Source organism: Lolium perenne, chromosome 1, assembly GCF_019359855.2.
Source record: "Lolium perenne isolate Kyuss_39 chromosome 1, Kyuss_2.0, whole genome shotgun sequence".
NCBI lineage: Eukaryota > Viridiplantae > Streptophyta > Magnoliopsida > Poales > Poaceae > Lolium > Lolium perenne.
The window spans coordinates 78511623-78532497 of NC_067244.2; positions in this window are offsets into that span (position 1 = coordinate 78511623).

The window sequence follows — 20875 nt, forward strand, 5'->3', positions numbered from 1 at the left end:
CAAAACTGAAACTTCCACCATGGAGCATGGCTTTAGTTAGCGGCCCAATGTTCTTCTCTAACATATGCATGCTTAACCATATGGTGGTAGATCTCTCTTACTTCAGACAAGACGAACATGCATAGCAACTCACATGAAATTCAACAATGAATAGCTGATGGCGTCCCCAGTGAACATGGTTATCGCACAACAAGCAACTTAATAAGAGATAAAGTGCATAATTACATATTCAATACCACAATAGTTTTTAAGCTATTTGTCCCATGAGCTATATATTGCAAAGGTGAATGATGGAATTTTAAAGGTAGCACTCAAGCAATTTACTTTGGAATGGCGGAAAATACCATGTAGTATAGGTAGGTATGGTGGACACAAATGGCATAGTGGTTGGCTCAAGTATTTTGGATGCATGAGAAGTATTCCCTCTCGATACAAGGTTTAGGCTAGCAAGGCTTATTTGAAACAAACACAAGGATGAACCGGTGCAGCAAAACTCACATAAAAGACATATTGAAAACATTATAAGACTCTACACCGTCTTCCTTGTTGTTCAAACTCAATACTAGAAATTATCTAGGCCTTAGAGAAACCAAATATGCAAACCAAATTTTAGCATGCTCTATGTATTTCTTCATTAATGGGTGCAAAGCATATGATGCAAGAGCTTAAACATGAGCACAACAATTGCCAAGTATCACGTTACCCAAGACATTAATAGCAATTACTACATGTATCATTTTCCAATTCCAACCATATAACAATTTAACGAAGGAGAAACTTCGCCATGAATACTATGAGTAGAAACCAAGGACATACTTGTCCATATGCTACAGCGGAGCGTGTCTCTCTCCCATAAAGTGAATGCTAGGATCCATTTTATTCAAACAAAACAAAAAACAAAAACAAACCGACGCTCCAAGAAAAAGCACATAAGATGTGATGGAATAAAAATATAGTTTCAGGGGAGGAACCTGATAATGTTGTCGATGAAGAAGGGGATGCCTTGGGCATCCCCAAGCTTAGACGCTTGAGTCTTCTTGATATATGCAGGGGTGAACCACCGGGGCGTCCCCAAGCTTAGAGCTTTCACTCTCCTTGATCATGTTGCATCATACTCCTCTCTTGATCCTTGAAAACTTCCTCCACACCAAACTCGAAACAACTCATTAGAGGGTTAGTGCACAATATAAATTGACATATTCAGAGGTGACACAATCATTCTTAATACTTCTGGACATTGCATAATGCTACTGGATATTAGTGGATCAAAGAAATTCATCCAACATAGCGAAAGAGGCAATGCGAAATAAAAGGCAGAATCTGTCAAAACAGAACAGTTCGTATTGACGAATTTTAAAATGGCACCAGACTTGCTCAAATGAAAATGCTCAAATTGAATGAAAGTTGCGTACATATCTGAGGATCATGCACGTAAATTGACTTAATTTTCTGAGCTACCTACAGGGAGGTGGACCCAGATTCGTGACAGCAAAGAAATCTGGAACTGTGCAGTAATCCAAATCTAGTACTTACTTTTCTATCAACGGCTTAACTTGGCACAACAAAACACAAAACTAAGATAAGGAGAGGTTGCTACAGTAGTAAACAACTTCCAAGACACAAAATAAAAACAAAGTACTGTAGGTAAAAACATGGGTTGTCTCCCATAAGCGCTTTTCTTTAACGCCTTTCAGCTAGGCGCAGAAAGTGTGTATCAAGTATTATCAAGAGATGAAGTGTCAACATCATAATTTGTTCTCATAATAGAATCAAAAGGTACCTTCATTCTCTTTCTAGGGAAGTGTTCCATACCTTTCTTGAGAGGAAATTGATATTTTATATTACCTTCCTTCATATCAATAATAGCACCAACAGTTCGAAGAAAAGGTCTTCCCAATATAATGGGACAAGATGCATTGTATTCAATATCCAAGACAACAAAATCAACGGGGACAAGGTTATTGTTAACGGTAATGCGAACATTATCAACTTTACCCAAAGGTTTCTTTGTAGAATGATCAGCAAGATTAACATCCAAATAACAATTTTTCAGCGGTGGCAAGTCAAGCATATTATAAATTTTCTTAGGCATAACAGAAATACTTGCACCAAGATCACATAAAGCATTACAATCAAAATCTTTAACCTTCATCTTAATGATGGGCTCCCAACCATCCTCTAACTTTTTAGGAATAGAGGCTTCACGCTCTAGTTTCTCTTCTCTAGCTTTTATGAGAGCATTTGTAATATGATGCGTGAAAGCCAAATTTATAGTACTAGCATTAGGACTTTTAGCAAGTTTTTGCTAGAACTTTATAACTTCAGAGATGTGGCAGTCATCAAAATTCAAACCATTATAATCTAAAGCAATGGGATCATCATCCCCAATGTTGGAAAAAATTTCAGCAGCTTTATCACAGGCAGTTTCAGCAGTTTTAGCAGTTTCAGGCAGTTTTTCGCGCTTTGCATTAGAAGTGGAAACATTGCTAACACCAATTCTTTTATTAGTATTAGTAGGAGGTGCAGCAACATGTGTAGCATTAGCATTACTAGTGGTGGTAATATTCCAAACTTTAGCTATATTCTTCTCTTTAGCTAGTTTTTCATTTTCTTCTCTATCCCACCTAGCACGCAGTTCAGCCATTAATCTTATATTCTCATTAATTCTAACTTGAATGGCATTTGCTGTAGTAGTAATTTTATTATGATGATTCTCATTAGGCAAAACTTTTGATTTCAAAAGATCAACATCAACAACAAGACTATCGACTTTAGAAGCAAGTATATCAATTTTCCCAAGCTTTTCTTCAACAGATTTGTTAAAAGCAGTTTGTGTACTAATAAATTCTTTAAGCATGGCTTCAAGTCCAGGGGGTGAACTCCTATTATTGTTGTAAGAATTCCCATAAGAATTACCATAGCCGTTGCCATTATTATAAGGATATGGCCTATAGTTGTTACTAGAATTGTTCCGGTAAGCATTGTTGTTGAAATTATTATTTTTAATGAAGTTTACATCAACATGTTCTTCTTGTGCAACCAATGAAGCTAATGGAACATTATTAGGATCAATATTAGTCCTATCATTCACAAGCATAGACATAATAGCATCAATCTTATCACTCAAGGAAGAGGTTTCTTCGACAGAATTTACCTTCTTACCTTGTGGAGCTCTTTCCGTGTGCCATTCAGAGTAGTTGATCATCATATTATCAAGAAGCTTTGTTGCTTCACCAAGAGTGATGGACATAAAGGTACCTCCAGCAGCTGAATCCAATAAATTCCGTGAAGAAAAATTTAGTCCTGCATAGAAGGTTTGGATGATCATCCAAGTAGTCAGTCCATGGGTTGGGCAATTTTTAACCAAAGATTTCATTCTTTCCCAAGCTTGAGCAACATGTTCAGTATCTAATTGTTTAAAATTCATTATGCTACTCCTCAAAGATATAATTTTAGCAGGGGGATAATATCTACCAATAAAAGCATCCTTGCATTTAGTCCATGAATCAATACTATTCTTAGGCAGAGATAGCAACCAATCTTTAGCTTTTCCTCTTAATGAGAAAGGGAACAATTTTAGTTTAATAATATCACCATCTACATCTTTATATTTTTGCATTTCACATAATTCAACAAAATTATTAAGATGGGCAGCAGCATCATCAAAACTAACACCAGAAAATTGCTCTCGCATAACAAGATTCAGTAAAGCAGGTTTAATTTCAAAGAATTCTGCTGTAGTAGCAGGTGGAGCAATAGGTGTGCATAAGAAATCATTATTATTTGTGGTTGTGAAGTCACACAACTTAGTGTTTTCAGCGTTGGCCATTTTAGCAACAGTAAATAAAACAAACTAGATAAAGTAAATGCAAGTAAACTAATTTTTTTGTGTTTTTGATATAGCAAACAAGATAGCAAGTAAAGTAAAACTAGCAACTAATTTTTTTGTATTTTGATTTAGTGCAGCAAACAAAGTAGTAAATAAAACTAAGCAAGACAAAAACAAAGTAAAGAGATTGAGAAGTGGAGACTCCCCTTGCAGCGTGTCTTGATCTCCCCGGCAACGGCGCCAGAAAATGTGCTTGATGGCGTGTATTTCACACGTTCGTTGGGCAACCCCAAGAGGAAGGTATGATGCGCACAGCAGCAAGTTTTCCCTCAGAAAGAAACCAAGGTTTATCGAACCAGGAGGAGCCAAGAAGCACGTTGAAGGTTGATGGCGGCGGGATGTAGTGCGGCGCAACACCAGGGATTCCGGCGCCAACGTGGAACCTGCACAACACAACCAAAGTACTTTGCCCCAACGAAACAGTGAGGTTGTCAATCTCACCGGCTTGCTGTAACAAAGGATTAACCGTATTGTGTGGAAGATGATTGTTTGCAGAAAACAGTAGAACAAGTATTGCAGTAGATTGTATTTCAGTAAAGAGAATTGGACCGGGGTCCACAGTTCACTAGAGGTGTCTCTCCCATAAGACAAACAGCATGTTGGGTGAACAAATTACAGCTGGGCAATTGACAAATAAAGAGAGCATGACCATGCACATACATATCATGATGAGTATAGTGAGATTTAATTGGGCATTACGACAAAGTACATAGACCGCCATCCAACTGCATCTATGCCTAAAAAGTCCACCTTCAAAGTTATCATCCGAACCCCTCCAAAGATTAAGTTGCTAACAACAGACAATTGCATTAAGTATGGTGCGTAATGTAACTAGTGACTACATCCTTGAACATAGCAGTAATGTTTTATCCCTAGTGGCAACAGCACAACACAACCTTAGAACTTTCGTCATCGTCCTGTGTGTCAATGCAGGCATGAACCCACTATCGAGCATAAGTACTCCCTCTTGGAGTTACAAGCATCTACTTGGCCAGAGCATCTACTAGTAACGGAGAGCATGCAAGATCATAAACAACACATAAGCATAACTTTGATAATCAACATAACAAGTATTCTCTATTCATCGGATCCCAACAAACGCAACATATAGAATTACAGATAGATGATCTTGATCATGTTAGGCAGCTCACAAGATCCGACAATGATAGCACAATGGGGAGAAGAGAACCATCTAGCTACTGCTATGGACCCATAGTCCAGGGGTAGACTACTCACACATCACACCGGAGGCGACCATGGCGGCGTAGAGTCCTCCGGGAGATGATTCCCCTCTCCGGCAGGGTGCCGGAGGCGATCTCCTGGATCCCCCGAGATGGGATCGGCGACGGCGGCGTCTCTGGAAGGTTTTCCGTATCGTGGTTCTCGGTGCTGGGGGTTTCGTCACGGAGGCTATTTGTAGGCGGAAGGGCAGATCAAGAGGCGGCACGGGGGCCCCACACCACAGGGCCGCGCGGCCAAGGGGGGGGCCGCGCCGCCCTAGGGTGTGGCCCCTCCGTGGCCCCTCTTCGTCTCTCCTTCGGACTTCTGGAAGCTTCGTGAGAAAATAGGCCCCTGGGCTTTGATTTCGTCCAATTCCGAGAATATTTCTTTACTAGGATTTCTGAAACCAAAAACAGCAGAAACAAGAATCGGCACTTCGGCATCTTGTTAATAGGTTAGTTCCAGAAAATGCACGAATATGACATAAAGTGTGCATAAAACATGTAGATAACATCAATAATGTGGCATGGAACATAAGAAATTATCGATACGTCGGAGACGTATCATACCCCTGCTCTCATCTCCCTCCACTCTCCGTCCACATTCCCGATGGCGTTCTCCGACGACGACGGCGCAGCCAACAATGGCTTCCCCCGCCGCTCGCTCAACGCGTGGGAGGGGAACCTCCTCCACCAGGCGGGGTACCCCTGCCCGCCGGACACGAGGCCTCCAGGCGGCGGCTGGCGGCTAAGTCGCGGCGGCGTACCAATCCCGCCGCCGCCTCGGGGTCACGCCCTCGACGTCGCCATCGAGGTGGCGAGGATGACCATGACGGACGAGGAGCGCGCCGACCCGCGCCACCACCCCGACAACTACACGCGGTGGAACTCCTACTTCCTCCGGCGGTGGGAGCGGGAGCTGGCGGCCTACGACGGTCCTCCGCCTCCGCACAACAACGCCGCGGGCCGCCGACAGTGGTGGAGCGCGCCGGAAAGGACGCTGGCGAACGTCCTCGCGCACATCGAGGGCGGGAACTTCCCAGTGCTCACGATGCCCCCTGCATCGAGGGCATCGGCGAGCCGCCGCCGGGGAAACGTCTGGTAGCCACGGCGCATGGCTGCCAGTTTGTCGTCTTCCGGATCGGCGCCGAGGCCATCCTTGGCACCGGTGAAGAAGGAGGCGACGTCTCCGTCGACGCCGGCGCGCGTCAAGAAGGAGCCGGCGTCTCCGCCGCCGACCAGAGGGCGCAGCAGCGGTGCCCTCGTCATCCGCGACCAACCCTCTTCCCCGCAGCGTGGGCGGAAGAGGAAGGCGGCGAAGAAGGAGGACGCCGCGGCCGCCACCAACGCCGCCGCAAACAGGCTCGCCGAGGAGGAGGCGAAGCGCGCGGAGGACGCCGCCGTGGCGGAGGCGATCGCCAGGTCGCTCAAGGACCTGGTGCCCGCCGACAACGCCCTCCCCGAGGACGCCGCCCTCGAGTGGTCGAGGCGCGACTGGGAGCGCGAGGAGGCGGAGCAGCAGCGGCGGCTGATGGACCTGGCCGCCGCACGCCAACTCGCCGCCCGCGCCGCCGCTCCAAGCGCCGCCGCCGACGACGTCGCGCGCTACCGCCGTCCTGCGACACCTCCCTCCGGCGTCGCCGTCCCCTTCGTCGACCTCGAGGCCTCGGACGATGAATGGTACAAGCCATCCCCGCCTCGCACCAGCGGCCGGTGGGGAGACGCCGGCCAGGGCAGCAGCAGCCAGGCCGCGCCACCGAAGGTCGACGACGACGGCTCCGACGATGACGGCGGTGACTACACGGTGTTCTACCGCCATTTCGGCATGTAGAGCGCCGTGTTTTAAAATTAGCAGTTGAATTCCCCTAGCCGAATTCGAAATATAGTCGAATTCGGCCTCTATGTATGAACTCCGCCCGTTATATAGTAAATATCATTAAATTTAGTCTATATTCGCCCGTTTTTAGCCGTAGTTTGTCAAATTTCCGTTTTTCAAATTCGCATCGTCGTCTTCGCCTGGGCACGCGGCTGGGAAACTACTCCTCCCCACGCCAAATCTTCCTCCAATCCGGACGAAAATTTCGCCGGATTTGGGCGTGGGGAGCGCCAACGAGTGGGGATGCTCTTACTTGTAGCTGTTGACAAATTCACCAATTGGATAGAGGCAGCGCCAGTAACTTTGGCAGATGCAACATCAGCACTGAACTTCGTGAAGGGGATAGTTTTTCGGTTTGGTGTCCCTAACAACATAGTTACGGACAATGGCAGCAACTTCACCTCTCGAGAATTCAAGGAGTATTGCGCAGAAGTAGGCATCAAACTACACTTCGCACCGGTGGCACACCCGCTGACGTGGGCATTACCCTTCGGGTAACTGTTATTGCCCTATCCTATACGGCCCAACTGGAGGCCCATGAAGACACCCGATGGCAAGGTGGGCCACTGCGGCAGTGCCGAAGAAGATTCCTTGAAGAACAAGACGTAGAAGAGCCGAATAGGGAAAGTTTAGATCTAGGTCTTTTGTAACCTAGTCGTACCCGGATAGATCTCTTGAGACCTGGCCCCCTATATAAGGGCCAGGAGAGGGGCTGCCGAGGGACGCGATCAATCTTAGCAACTTTAGCCACCTCAAGTCTAGGGCTAGGTCCACGTAGCACTTAGCCTCTAGACAAAACCACAGCCGAAACCTTCGGCACCCCATTGTAACCCGATATTTTCATAATCAAGATCAGACAGGCAGGACGTAAGGGTTTTACCTCATCGAGGGCCCCGAACCTGGGTAAATCGCTATCCCCGCTTGTCTGTTAACCGATGTCTCGTGTCAGCCTACAGGATTCATCAACCCTAAGCCCCGATTGGAGGGCATTGCCGAGGAGTACCCTCGACAATTGACGCCGTCTGTGGGAACCCTGTTGGCACAAGATCCGTCATCGGCAGATCCAACTATGTCGTCGGCAGCTTCGTCGACGCCATCATCATCACCAGTCTTAGGGAGTTCGATCCGATTCGGCTCCTACGAGTTGACCCCGCACAACAGCTCTTCCCGCTCGACTTTCTTGGATCTGCAAGGAAACATGGAGATGACGTTCGGGAGTGTCCACTACAACGTCAATGCGGAAGGAGTCTTACGCCTGCTAGAACTGCTCGCCCCCAGATCAGCGAGCAAATCGCTTCCATCGTCTGCAGGGCCGATCATGTCATCATCAGTCGACCTTTCGGTAGGTTTGACGGACTCGATGAACTCTACCCCATCGTCGACCCCTCGGTCGACGTCTTCAATATCGGTTGGATCCGATAACCCCGCGCCATCAGAGATGACCTCGTACTACTGCCTGAACTGCGACACCAGGCACGGGTTGGGATCGAGTGACACACCGTTCATCTGTAGTGCCCAGTATTCATCGGGAGAGGACAGTGTCGATAGCGTCGTCAAGGAGGTCACCTGGAAAGCAGCGCACCACCAAGTTTATGCCGCCAATAACACAGGAAACACAAGGAATAGGGGAGATGGAGATCACACCCCTCGCTCCAGCAGGCGGCTAAGCTTTGAAAACAGTGCCAGTAACAACAATAGCGATTACACCATCGCGGAGGAAGAGTGGGCAGCAGCCAGGGCAGCCGTGCTTAATAACACATCGCTCCCCGCCGGAACTTCGGTTGGAACCCTCAATGGCTATCGCTCTATATTGGAGAAAAATCGGGAGCGTCTATCAAAAGAGCAAGCCACCCTCGAGAAACGTCTATTCGTTGCAGAACAATCTAGCGAGCGACGAAGGGGCTCGCGAGGAAGCGCTTCCCGAAGCAGTCAAGGCGTGGGGAAGCACCGATCGAGGTTATCCAGGCTTTCAGAAGATGATGCTAGGGAAATAACATCGAACCTGTCCAAGTCCTTCATGACCACAGACACTGCGGGTATGCTACGGCCGAAAACCGTCGAGGGAGCAACTGCCAATCTCGCGGCGTACCTCATCAATCAACGACCCCAAGGTTCTATGGCTCAAGCCCACCGGGGCGCCTTAGAAAGTCTCGCAATCTTAGGAGACAACCTGGTCCCACGGAAGGAAAAAACCACGCTACAAGCCAGTGGTTCAAAGCATCGCTCAAGGGATGCTCGAGACGAAATCACCCAGAGTAGAATCGACAAAGCGAGGTGACGACGCACCACTAGGGAGGAATACGATAGTGATGCCTCAGATGAAAGCCAAGAGTACGATGGCGAGCTGAGGGGAGCTGACTGCTTGAGCTACAAGATCCGTGAGACGATGCCGCCCAAAAAAATCAAGTCTACCCCCACTGACGCCGCTAAGTACGATGGACAGTAGGAGCCGAGGTCATGGATAGACGATTACCTGCAGACTATGATCATACACAAAGGAAATCAGATAGCGGCAATGCAGTGCTTGCAGCTTTACCTAAAAGATTCGGCACGAGCTTGGTTGAGAGGCCTGCCGAAGGGTTCCATAAAATCATAGGATGACCTAGTGGACGCTTTCGTCGCGAATTTCCAAGAAACATACAAGAGGCCTGTTGGGATCGATGAATTACGGCATTGCCAACAGAAGCAGAAGGAGTCGATGCGCGCATGCATCGGAAGATTCACCAAACTCCTGAACGCTGCCGAAGATGTTTCTGTCGACAGAGCAATCGATGCCTTCAGCGATGGCATCCGATGTGAAACCTACATAGAGGAACTCGGGCGCAAGAAGCCAAAGACTATAACCAAGTTAATGGAAATCGCCAACAGCTGGGCTGATGGCGAAGACAACGTACGAAGACTACGACAACGCAGTGATGACGAAGACGACGATCAGCCGAAACACGATTATGGTGGACGAAGGGATCGCCGCAAGAAAAGAAAAGACCGCAGTTACGACGACAGTAACCTGGTAGCCGCGGGGTATTCCGATCGGCAGGACGATCGGTACGATGACAGGCGAGACGATCGATAGGACGGCAACCGGAACAACTCTAGGAACCATGGCAACTACAAACCACGACCGCAGAGGACCCCCGAGTTACCCTTTGCTGAGCGGATAAACGCTCCCTGCTACCTGCACGCGTACATCGATTCTAAAGACAACAAGAAGAAGTCGAGTCACCTACTCAGAGATTGTCGACAATTCATCAAGATGCAGAAGCTCATCCAGCAGCAGCAGCCAACACCACCGCCACCTCCACCTCAGCACCAGATCCAGCAAGTTTAGCCTCATAACCCCAACGAGTCCTTTCCACCACCACGTGGGCAGATGAGCATGATCCATAGGACCGGTGTTTCGAGAAGGGAAATGAAGAAGCTCACCCAAGAGATCAATCTGGCAGAGAGCATTATGGCCAACATTCCCGAATATATCGAATGGTCATCTCAGAGCATTATGTTCAGCAGAGCGGATCACCCGATGATAATCCCAAAACCAGGGCACGCTGCCTTAGTAGTTGAGGCGCAAATCGGAGGGTTCAAGATGAGCAAAGTTTTCATGGATGGTGCAAGTGGATTAAACCTGATATTCGTTGACACAATCAAAAGTATGGGGATCACTATGAGAATGCTAGAGGAAACAGACACCTGTTTCCATGGGATTCTCCCCACTTCACCGGCATACTCTCTTGGCAAAGTTTACTTGAACGTTGTCTTTGGCAAACCCGACAACTTTAGGAAGGAAAAGATCGAATTTGAAGTCGTAAACTGGGAATCACAGTACCACGCTATTCTCGGAAGATCAGCTTATGCCAAGTTCATGGTTGTGCCACATTACGCATACCTCAAGCTGAAAATGCTTGGGAACAATGGGACAAACATCACAGTCTATGGAAGTTTCTCACGCTCGGATAATTGTGATCGCGAGTTTCAGAGGATCGCTGCAAAGTTTGGGTTAAGGCAGGAAGTTGTTGATCTTCCCTCAAAATTGTCGGCACACGATAATAAGGAAGATGAATGCGTCAGGAAGACGAAGAAGAAGCCAGCCGATCTTGTTTTAGAAGCTTCTACAGTGAAAACTTCGGCAACTGATGGCACGGCAGTTATAGAAGAAAACAAAACCCTGGCAATCACCGCTAGGACTCTCGGTGAAACTGGTGACGCTTCCAAAACCGCTGATGCGATGGACAAGCTCGAAGATAAGAAGAACCCTCCTCTTGCTTAAAAGGACGGATAGCACCTAGTTTTTTTTTCTTCTTTTCGGAAGGGCTCCTTTTTGCCCCTTAGTTTTTTGCTTACTTTATTAGTGGAAACTTAAGTTTTGTTTCTTTGAAGCATTGCAGTAATTCGGGACACCCGAACCACATCATCATCAACCTTGTTCGCATATTTCGGCGAACATTGGTGCGATGAAAAACACGCCAAGAGATTGCACTCTAAAAAAGCCTCTGAAATTACGAGTGCTATGATGCAAGATCAACGGGGACCCTGCTATTTTCTTTGCTATAGATGCCTCAAAGAGTGCCGCAAATAGCAAGGATCATGAAACACGTATACTAACGACCCACGTTCGATACTTTAATTATAGAAGTATCAAAGAGTGACGGAGTCATCGGCAGAACTAGTGCTACCGATATATTCGGGAGCTGCTGTCAAGACATGCATTGGTTGAAAGCAAAGTTGCACATACAACGGGTTTAGCAAGACCCGCAACACGAGCTGATCACTCAAATAATTTGCTGACCAACAAACACACATACGTTGAAACGAGTAATTAAGATTTGCTCCACCAAAACCTGCCAACGGCATTGATGACGCGTAAAGCACACGCTCGTTGGGAACCCCAAGTGGAAGGTGTGATGCGTACAGCAGCAAGTTTCCCTCAGTAAGAAACCAAGGTTTATCGAACCAGTAGGAGTCAAGAAGCACGTTGAAGGTTGATGGCGGCGGGATGTAGTGCGGCGCAACACCAGGGATTCCGGCGCCAACGTGGAACCTGCACAACACAACCAAAGTACTTTGCCCCAACGAAACAGTGAGGTTGTCAATCTCACCGGATTGCTGTAACAAAGGATTAACCGTATTGTGTGGAAGATGATTGTTTGCAGAAAACAGTAGAACAAGTATTGCAGTAGATTGTATTTCAGTAAAGAGAATTGGACCGGGGTCCACAGTTCACTAGAGGTGTCTCTCCCATAAGACAAATAGCATGTTGGGTGAACAAATTACAGTTGGGCAATTGACAAATAAAGAGAGCATGACCATGCACATACATATCATGATGAGTATAGTGAGATTTAATTGGGCATTACGACAAAGTACATAGACCGCCATCCAACTGCATCTATGCCTAAAAAGTCCACCTTCAGGTTATCATCCGAACCCTCTCCAGTATTAAGTTGCTAACAACAGACAATTGCATTAAGTATTGCGCGTAATGTAACTAGTGACTACATCCTTGAACATAGCACCAATGTTTTATCCCTAGTGGCAACAGCACATCCATAACCTTAGAGGTTCTTGTCACCCCTCCAGATTCACGGAGACATGAACCCACTATCGAGCATAAATACTCCCTCTTGGAGTAACTAGCATCAACTTGGCCAGAGCATCTACTAATAACGGAGAGCATGCAAGATAATAAACAACACATAGACATAGCTTTGATAATCAACATAACAAGTATTCTCTATTCATCGGATCCCAACAAACGCAACATATAGAATTACAGATAGATGATCTTGATCATGTTAGGCAGCTCACAAGATCCGACAATGATAGCACAATGGGGAGAAGACAACCATCTAGCTACTGCTATGGACCCATAGTCCAGGGGTAGACTACTCACACATCACACCGGAGGCGACCATGGCGGCGTAGAGTCCTCCGGGAGATGATTCCCCTCTCCGGCAGGGTGCCGGAGGCGATCTCCTGGATCCCCCGAGATGGGATCGGCGTTGGCGGCGTCTCTGGAAGGTTTTCCGTATCGTGGCTCTCGGTACTGGGGGTTTCGTCACGGAGGCTTTAAGTAGGCGGAAGGGCAAGTCAGGAGGCGGCACAGGGGGCCCAGACCATAGGCCGGCGCGGCCAGGGGTGGGGCCGCGCCGCCCTAGGGTTTGGCCACCCCGTGGCCCCTCTTCGTTTCGTCTTCGGACTTCTGGAAGCTTCGTGGAAAAATAGGCCCCTGGGCTTTGATTTCGTCCAATTCCGAGAATATTTCCTTATTAGGATTTCTGAAACCAAAAACAGCAAAAAACAAAGAATCGGCACTTCGGCATCTTGTTAATAGGTTAGTTCCAGAAAATGCACGAATATGACATAAAGTGTGCATAAAACATGTAGATAACATCAATAATGTGGCATGGAACATAAGAAATTATCGATACGTCGGAGACGTATCAGCATCCCCAAGCTTAGTTCTGCTCGTCCCGAGCAGGTAAAACGATAACACAGATAATTTCTGGAGTGACATGCCATCATAATCTTGATCATACTATTTGTAAAGCATATGTAGTGAATGCAGCGATCAAAACAATGTATATGACATGAGTAAACACGTGAATCATAAAGCAAAGACTTTTCATGAATAGCACTTCAAGACAAGCATCAATAAGTCTTGCATAAGAGTTAACTCATAAAGCAATAATTCAAAGTAAAAGCATTGAAGCAACACAAAAGAAGATTAAGTTTCAGCGGTTGCTTTCAACTTGTAACATGTATATCTCATGGATATTGTCAACATAGAGTAATATAATAAGTGCAATAAGCAAGTATGTAGGAATCAATGCACAGTTCACACAAGTGTTTGCTTCTTGAGGTGGAGAGAAATAGGTGAACTGACTCAACATTGAAAGTAAAAGAATTGTCCTCCATAGAGGAAAAGCATCGATTGCTATATTTGTGCTAGAGCTTTAATTTTGAAAACATGAAACAATTTTGTCAACGGTAGTAATAAAGCATATGCATCATGTAAATTATATCTTATAAGTTGCAAGCCTCATGCATAGTGTACCAATAGTGCCCGCACCTTGTCCTAATTAGCTTGGACTACCTGGATTATCACCGCAATACATATGCTTTAACCAAGTATCACAAAGGGGTACCTCTATGCCGCCTGTACAAAGGTCTAAGGAGAAAGCTCGCATTTGGATTTCTCGCTTTTGATTATTCTCAACTTAGACATCCATACCGGGAGAACATAGACAACAGATAATGGACTCCTCTTTTAATGCTTTAAGCATTCAACAATAATTAATTCTTTTCTCATTAGAGATTTGAGGATGTTTGTCCAAAACTGAAACTTCCACCATGGATCATGGCTTTAGTTAGCGGCCCAATGTTCTTCTCTAACAATATGCATGCTCAAACCATTCAACTCAGTGTAGATCGCCCTTACTTCAGACAAGACGAACATGCATAGCAACTCACATGAAATTCAACAATGAAAAGTTGATGGCGTCCCCAGTAAACATGGTTATCGCACAACAAGCAACTTAATAAGAGATAAAGTGCATAATTACATATTCAATACCACAATAGTTTTTAAGCTATTTGTCCCATGAGCTATATATTGCAAAGGTGAATGATGGAATTTTAAAGGTAGCACTCAAGCAATTTACTTTGGAATGGCGGAAAATACCATGTAGTAGGTAGGTATGGTGGACACAAATGGCATAGTGGTTGGCTCAAGTATTTTGGATGCATGAGAAGTATTCCCTCTCGATACAAGGTTTAGGCTAGCAAGGCTTATTTGAAACAAACACAAGGATGAACCGGTGCAGCAAAACTTACATAAAAGACATATTGAAAACATTATAAGACTCTACACCGTCTTCCTTGTTGTTCAAACTCAATACTAGAAATTATCTAGACCTTAGAGAAACCAAATATGCAAACCAAATTTTAGCATGCTCTATGTATTTCTTCATTAATGGGTGCAAAGCATATGATGCAAGAGCTTAATCATGAGCACAACAATTGCCAAGTATCACATTACCCAAGACATTTATAGCAATTACTACATGTATCATTTTCCAATTCCAACCATATAACAATTTAACGAAGGAGAAACTTCGCCATGAATACTATGAGTAGAAACCAAGGACATACTTGTCCATATGCTACAGCGGAGCGTGTCTCTCTCCCATAAAGTGAATGCTAGGATCCATTTTATTCAAACAAAACAAAAACAAACCGACGCTCCAAGAAAAAGCACATAAGATGTGATGGAATAAAAATATAGTTTCAGGGGAGGAACCTGATAATGTTGTCGATGAAGAAGGGGATGCCTTGGGCATCCCCAAGCTTAGACGCTTGAGTCTTCTTAATATATGCAGGGGTGAACCACCGGGGCATCCCCAAGCTTAGAGCTTTCACTCTCCTTGATCATGTTGCATCATACTCCTCTCTTGATCCTTGAAAACTTCCTCCACACCAAACTCGAAACAACTCATTAGAGGGTTAGTGCACAATAAAAATTAACATATTCAGAGGTGACACAATCATTCTTAACACTTCTGGACATTGAATAATGCTACTGGACATTAGTGGATCAAAGAAATTCATCCAACATAGCAAAAGAGGCAATGCGAAATAAAAGGCAGAATCTGTCAAAACAGAACAGTTCGTATTGACGAATTTTAAAATGGCACCATACTTGCTCAAATGAAAATGCTCAAATTGAATGAAAGTTGCGTACATATCTGAGGATCATGCACGTAAATTGGCTTAATTTTCTGAGCTACCTACAGGGAGGTGGACCCATATTCGTGACAGCAAAGAAATCTGGAACTGCGCAGTAATCCAAATCTAGTACTTACTTTTCTAACAACGACTTTACTTGGCACAATAAAACACTAAACTAAGATAAGGAGAGGTTGCTACAGTAGTAAACAACTTCCAAGACACAAAATAAGAACAAAGTACTGTAGTAAAATAACACATGGGTTATCTCCCAAGAAGTTCTTTCTTTATAGCCATTAAGATGGGCTCAGCAGTTTTGATGATCCACTCGCAAGAAATAGTATTTGAAGCAAAAGAGAGCTTCAAGAGGCAAATTCAAAACACATTTAAGTCTAACATGCTTCCTATGAAGAGGAATCTTGTAAATAAACAAGTTCAAGAAGCATAATGCAACAAGAGTAGAAAGATAAAACAAGTGTAGCTTCAAAAATTTCAGCACATAGAGAGGTGTTTTAGTAACATGAAAATTTCTACAACCATATTTTCCTCTCTCATAATAACTTTCAGTAGCATCATGAGCAAACTCAATAATATAACTATCACATAAAGCATTCTTATCATGAGTCTCATGCATAAAATTATTACTCTCCACATAAGCATAATCAATTTTATTAGTTGTAGTGGGAGCAAATTCAACAAAGTGGCTATCATCATATATAGGAGGCATATTGTAATCATAAAAGAAAATTTTCTCCTCAATGCTTGGGGGACTAAAAAGATCATGCTCATCAGAGCCAGCCTCCCCAAGCTTAGAATTTTCCATAGCATTAGCAACAATGGTGTTCAAAGCATTCATAGTAATAACATTCCCATTAGCATGCATATAAAGTTCCATGGGTTTTTTAATTCTCTCTTCAAACACATCATGTCCTAATTCAAGATAAAGTTCATAAAGATCTCTCATATTTTTGTTGTTTTCCATTATGCTTAATTAGTGAAGTAAAAACATGCATGATATTAAGTAAAGTAAAACAAGTAACTAATTTTTTTGTGTTTTTGATATAGCAAACAAGATAGCAAATAAAGTGAAACTAGCAACTAATTTTTTTTGTATTTTGATTTAGTGCAGCAAACAAAGTAGTAAATAAAACTAAGCAAGACAAAAACAAAGTAAAGAGGTTGAGAAGTGGAGACTCCCCTTGCAGCGTGTCTTGATCTCCCCGGCAACGGCGCCAGAAATTTAGCTTGATGACGCGTAAAGCACACGCTCGTTGGGAACCCCAAGTGGAAGGTGTGATGCGTACAGCAGCAAGTTTCCCTCAGTAAGAAACCAAGGTTTATCGAACCAGTAGGAGTCAAGAAGCACGTTGAAGGTTGATGGCGGCGGGATGTAGTGCGGCGCAACACCAGGGATTCCGGCGCCAACGTGGAACCTGCACAACACAACCAAAGTACTTTGCCCCAACGAAACAGTGAGGTTGTCAATCTCACCGGCTTGCTGTAACAAAGGATTAACCGTATTGTGTGGAAGATGATTGTTTGCAGAAAACAGTAGAACAAGTATTGCAGTAGATTGTATTTCAGTAAAGAGAATTGGACCGGGGTCCACAGTTCACTAGAGGTGTCTCTCCCATAAGACAAACAGCATGTTGGGTGAACAGATTACAGTTGGGCAATTGACAAATAAAGAGAGCATGACCATGCACATACATATCATGATGAGTATAGTGAGATTTAATTGGGCATTACGACAAAGTACATAGACCGCCATCCAACTGCATCTATGCCTAAAAAGTCCACCTTCAGGTTATCATCCGAACCCCCTCCAGTATTAAGTTGCTAACAACAGACAATTGCATTAAGTATTGCGCGTAATGTAACTAGTGACTACATCCTTGAACATAGCACTAATGTTTTATCCCTAGTGGCAACAGCACATCCATAACCTTAGAGGTTCTTGTCACCCCTCCAGATTCACGGAGACATGAACCCACTATCGAGCATAAATACTCCCTCTTGGAGTTACTAGCATCAACTTGGCCAGAGCATCTACTAATAACGGAGAGCATGCAAGATCATAAACAACACATAGATATAACTTTGATAATCAACATAACAAGTATTCTCTATTCATCGAATCCCAACAAACGCAACATATAGAATTACAGATAGATGATCTTGATCATGTTAGGCAGCTCACAAGATCCGACAATGATAGCACAATGGGGAGAAGACAACCATCTAGCTACTGCTATGGACCCATAGTCCAGGGGTAGACTACTCACACATCACACCGGAGGCAACCATGGCGGCGTAGAGTCCTCCGGGAGATGATTCCCCTCTCCGGCAGGGTGCCGGAGGAGATCTCCTGGATCCCCCGAGATGGGATCGGCGTTGGTGGCGTCTCTGGAAGGTTTTCCGTATCGTGGCTCTCGGTACTGGGGGTTTCGTCACGGAGGCTTTAAGTAGGCGGAAGGGCAAGTCAGGAGGCGGCACAGGGGGTCCAGACCATAGGCCGGCGCGGCCAGGGGTGGGGCCGCGCCGCCCTAGGGTTTGGCCACCCCGTGGCCCCTCTTCGTTTCGTCTTCGGACTTCTAGAAGCTTCGTGGAAAAATAGGCCCCTGGGTTTTGATTTCGTCCAATTCCGAGAATATTTCCTTACTAGGATTTCTGAAACCAAAAACAGCAGAAAACAGCAACTGGCACTTCGGCATCTTGTTAATAGGTTAGTTCCAGAAAATGCACGAATATGACATAAAGTGTGCATAAAACATGTAGATAACATCAATAATGTGGCATGGAACATAAGAAATTATCGATACGTCGGAGACGTATCAGGCATTAACATGGTAAAGGTGCATATATATGCGCCTACCGATAAAAATAGTTTAAGCCTAATCATCCAAACACTCGGATGTAGTAAGTAACCAAGTCTTCTATTTACAGTAAGGACATGACTCTGAATTACTCTTGTGGAGTTTCCTTTCCTTCAGATGCCATCGAGGTTCCTTCAAGCCTTTCGACAATAATGGTGGCAGGTAGGCCCACCTTCGGGTAAAGCGGCTCCAAATGGCCTGCCGCATTGGCAATCGCCAGCAGGTTCGCTGAAGGATAACGCACAAGGACGAGTGCAAGTGTAGCTCTAGCTCCTGCAAGTAGTTGTGCTCGAACCAAGCTTCGGATCTTCTTGGCGTTACTAAATTCGGACATTAAAGTCAACAGCTTGGGAGGGACCGCGTTCAAAGGGAACATCATCATCCATATTACTCTCAGCCCTTTATAGCACTTGTCGAAGAAATGATGGACTTGCTGGACCCGATCTTGGAACTTCGCGACAGCAGGAGCCTTCGAGTGCTCTTTCCAGAAAACTTCATCTGATGATGATAGCTGAGTCAATGCGTTTACACGCTCGTGAATCCGCTTGTTCTCCTCAGCGGGGTTCAGAGCTATGACTAGAAAAAGAAATAAGGAAAGATAAGAAGATGCACTTCATGGAAAAATAAGGAGCAAGAAGACAAGGATGCTTATAGTTCAAACTTTATGTGGCTTTATGCAATTCAGTAAGAGCATAGCGCTCCGCGTCAGCCGCAAGCTCGTTCTTCTTTCGGATAATAGCAGCCAAGGCATAAGTACTGCGCATGTCCTTTTCCATCTGCACGATCCGATCCTTCATACGCTGGAGTCGATCACTTTCAGAGCAAGCACCCGAAGAATCATCGACAAATGCAGGCACAGGGAAAACCTGCAAAACATTGTTAAAGGGTATGATGGATTACATGGATTCAACACCGGAAATTACTCCCATCGGGAACATGCAAATAAAAATGTCATAACAAGAGTACACTAGCAACATTGCCAGCATGGAATTCATTACAACCGCACAAGTCTTATGGCAGGACATTGTTTTAATCAAGTGGAATTACAAGAATCAGGGGGCCTGGGTCTGGTTTGACAAACTTGGACCAACTGATGATTTCTTTGCCGAAACCAGCTCAAGGAGCTGGCGAGCACACTTAAGAGCCGAGGTTTTAAAGACACCCAGGTCGACAAACTGCCCATCTTGCTCTTTCGGCAGCTCTTTGGACATCTCTTCAATATTAGCTTTGAAGCCATGACCCATCATAAGCTGGAAGGCTAGCAGGGCGCCATAGGTACGCGAAGTACGTTTGAATACCTCGATAACCTCCTTCGTGTTGACGGCAAAAGCGTCGATCAGTTGCTCCAAAGTCTTGTCTTGATTGATCTTGGGGAAAATCATCGAGTGCATCTGTGCCATGGCTCCCTTGCCCTTCTGGAGGAGGTCCTGAATGAGCTGGTGAGAAGCAAGGGTCATCGATAGAGCATTTGCCGGAGAATTGTTCGGGTGCTTGTCCAGAGCCTCGACAGGGATATCAGCAGCCTCTGTGAAGAATGAAATAAGAGAAGCTCGTTAACAGAGGGATTGAATTCGCAAAGCAATAACCAACAAGAGAGCAAAAAGAGAATTACTGAGAAGGGCTAAGGAAGATTGGCGAAGAAGATCATCCTTCTCAATCGCCCGAGCTTCAGCACCTAGCCTGGATGCCTCTTCATTCTTCAGCCTCTCGAGCTCCTCCTTCAAGGAGTCGACTTCCTGGCGAGCTTCGGCAGCCATTTTTATTGCGTCCTCCAACTTCGAGGAAGAAGACTTGACCTCCTTTTGCAGTTGAGCCTTGTCAACTTCCAGAGAAGTGTATTGGGAGGCGAAAGTTTCTAAAGAAGATATGACTGACGTGGGCACTACCCTTCGGGTAATCCACATTACCCTATCCTGTATTGACTAATTAGAGGCCCATGAAGACACATGAAGGCGAGATGGGCCATTAGGACGGCGCACCAGAAGGTTCCTTGACGGGCAAGACAAGGAAGCGGTCGAACAAGGAAAGATCGATCTAAAATTATTGTAAACCTAGTCGTATTCGGTGAGACCTCTTGAGACCTAGCCTCCTATATAATGGCCAGGAGAGGGGCTGCCGAGGGACACAATCAATCTTAGCAATCTTAGCCAACAAAAGCTTAGAGCTAGGTCACCTTAGCAATAGCCATCTCGACGAGATCTCAGCCGAACTATTCGGCACCCCATTGTAACCCATTGCCATCATAATCAAGAACAGACAGGCAGGACGTAAGGGTTTTACCTCATCGAGGGCC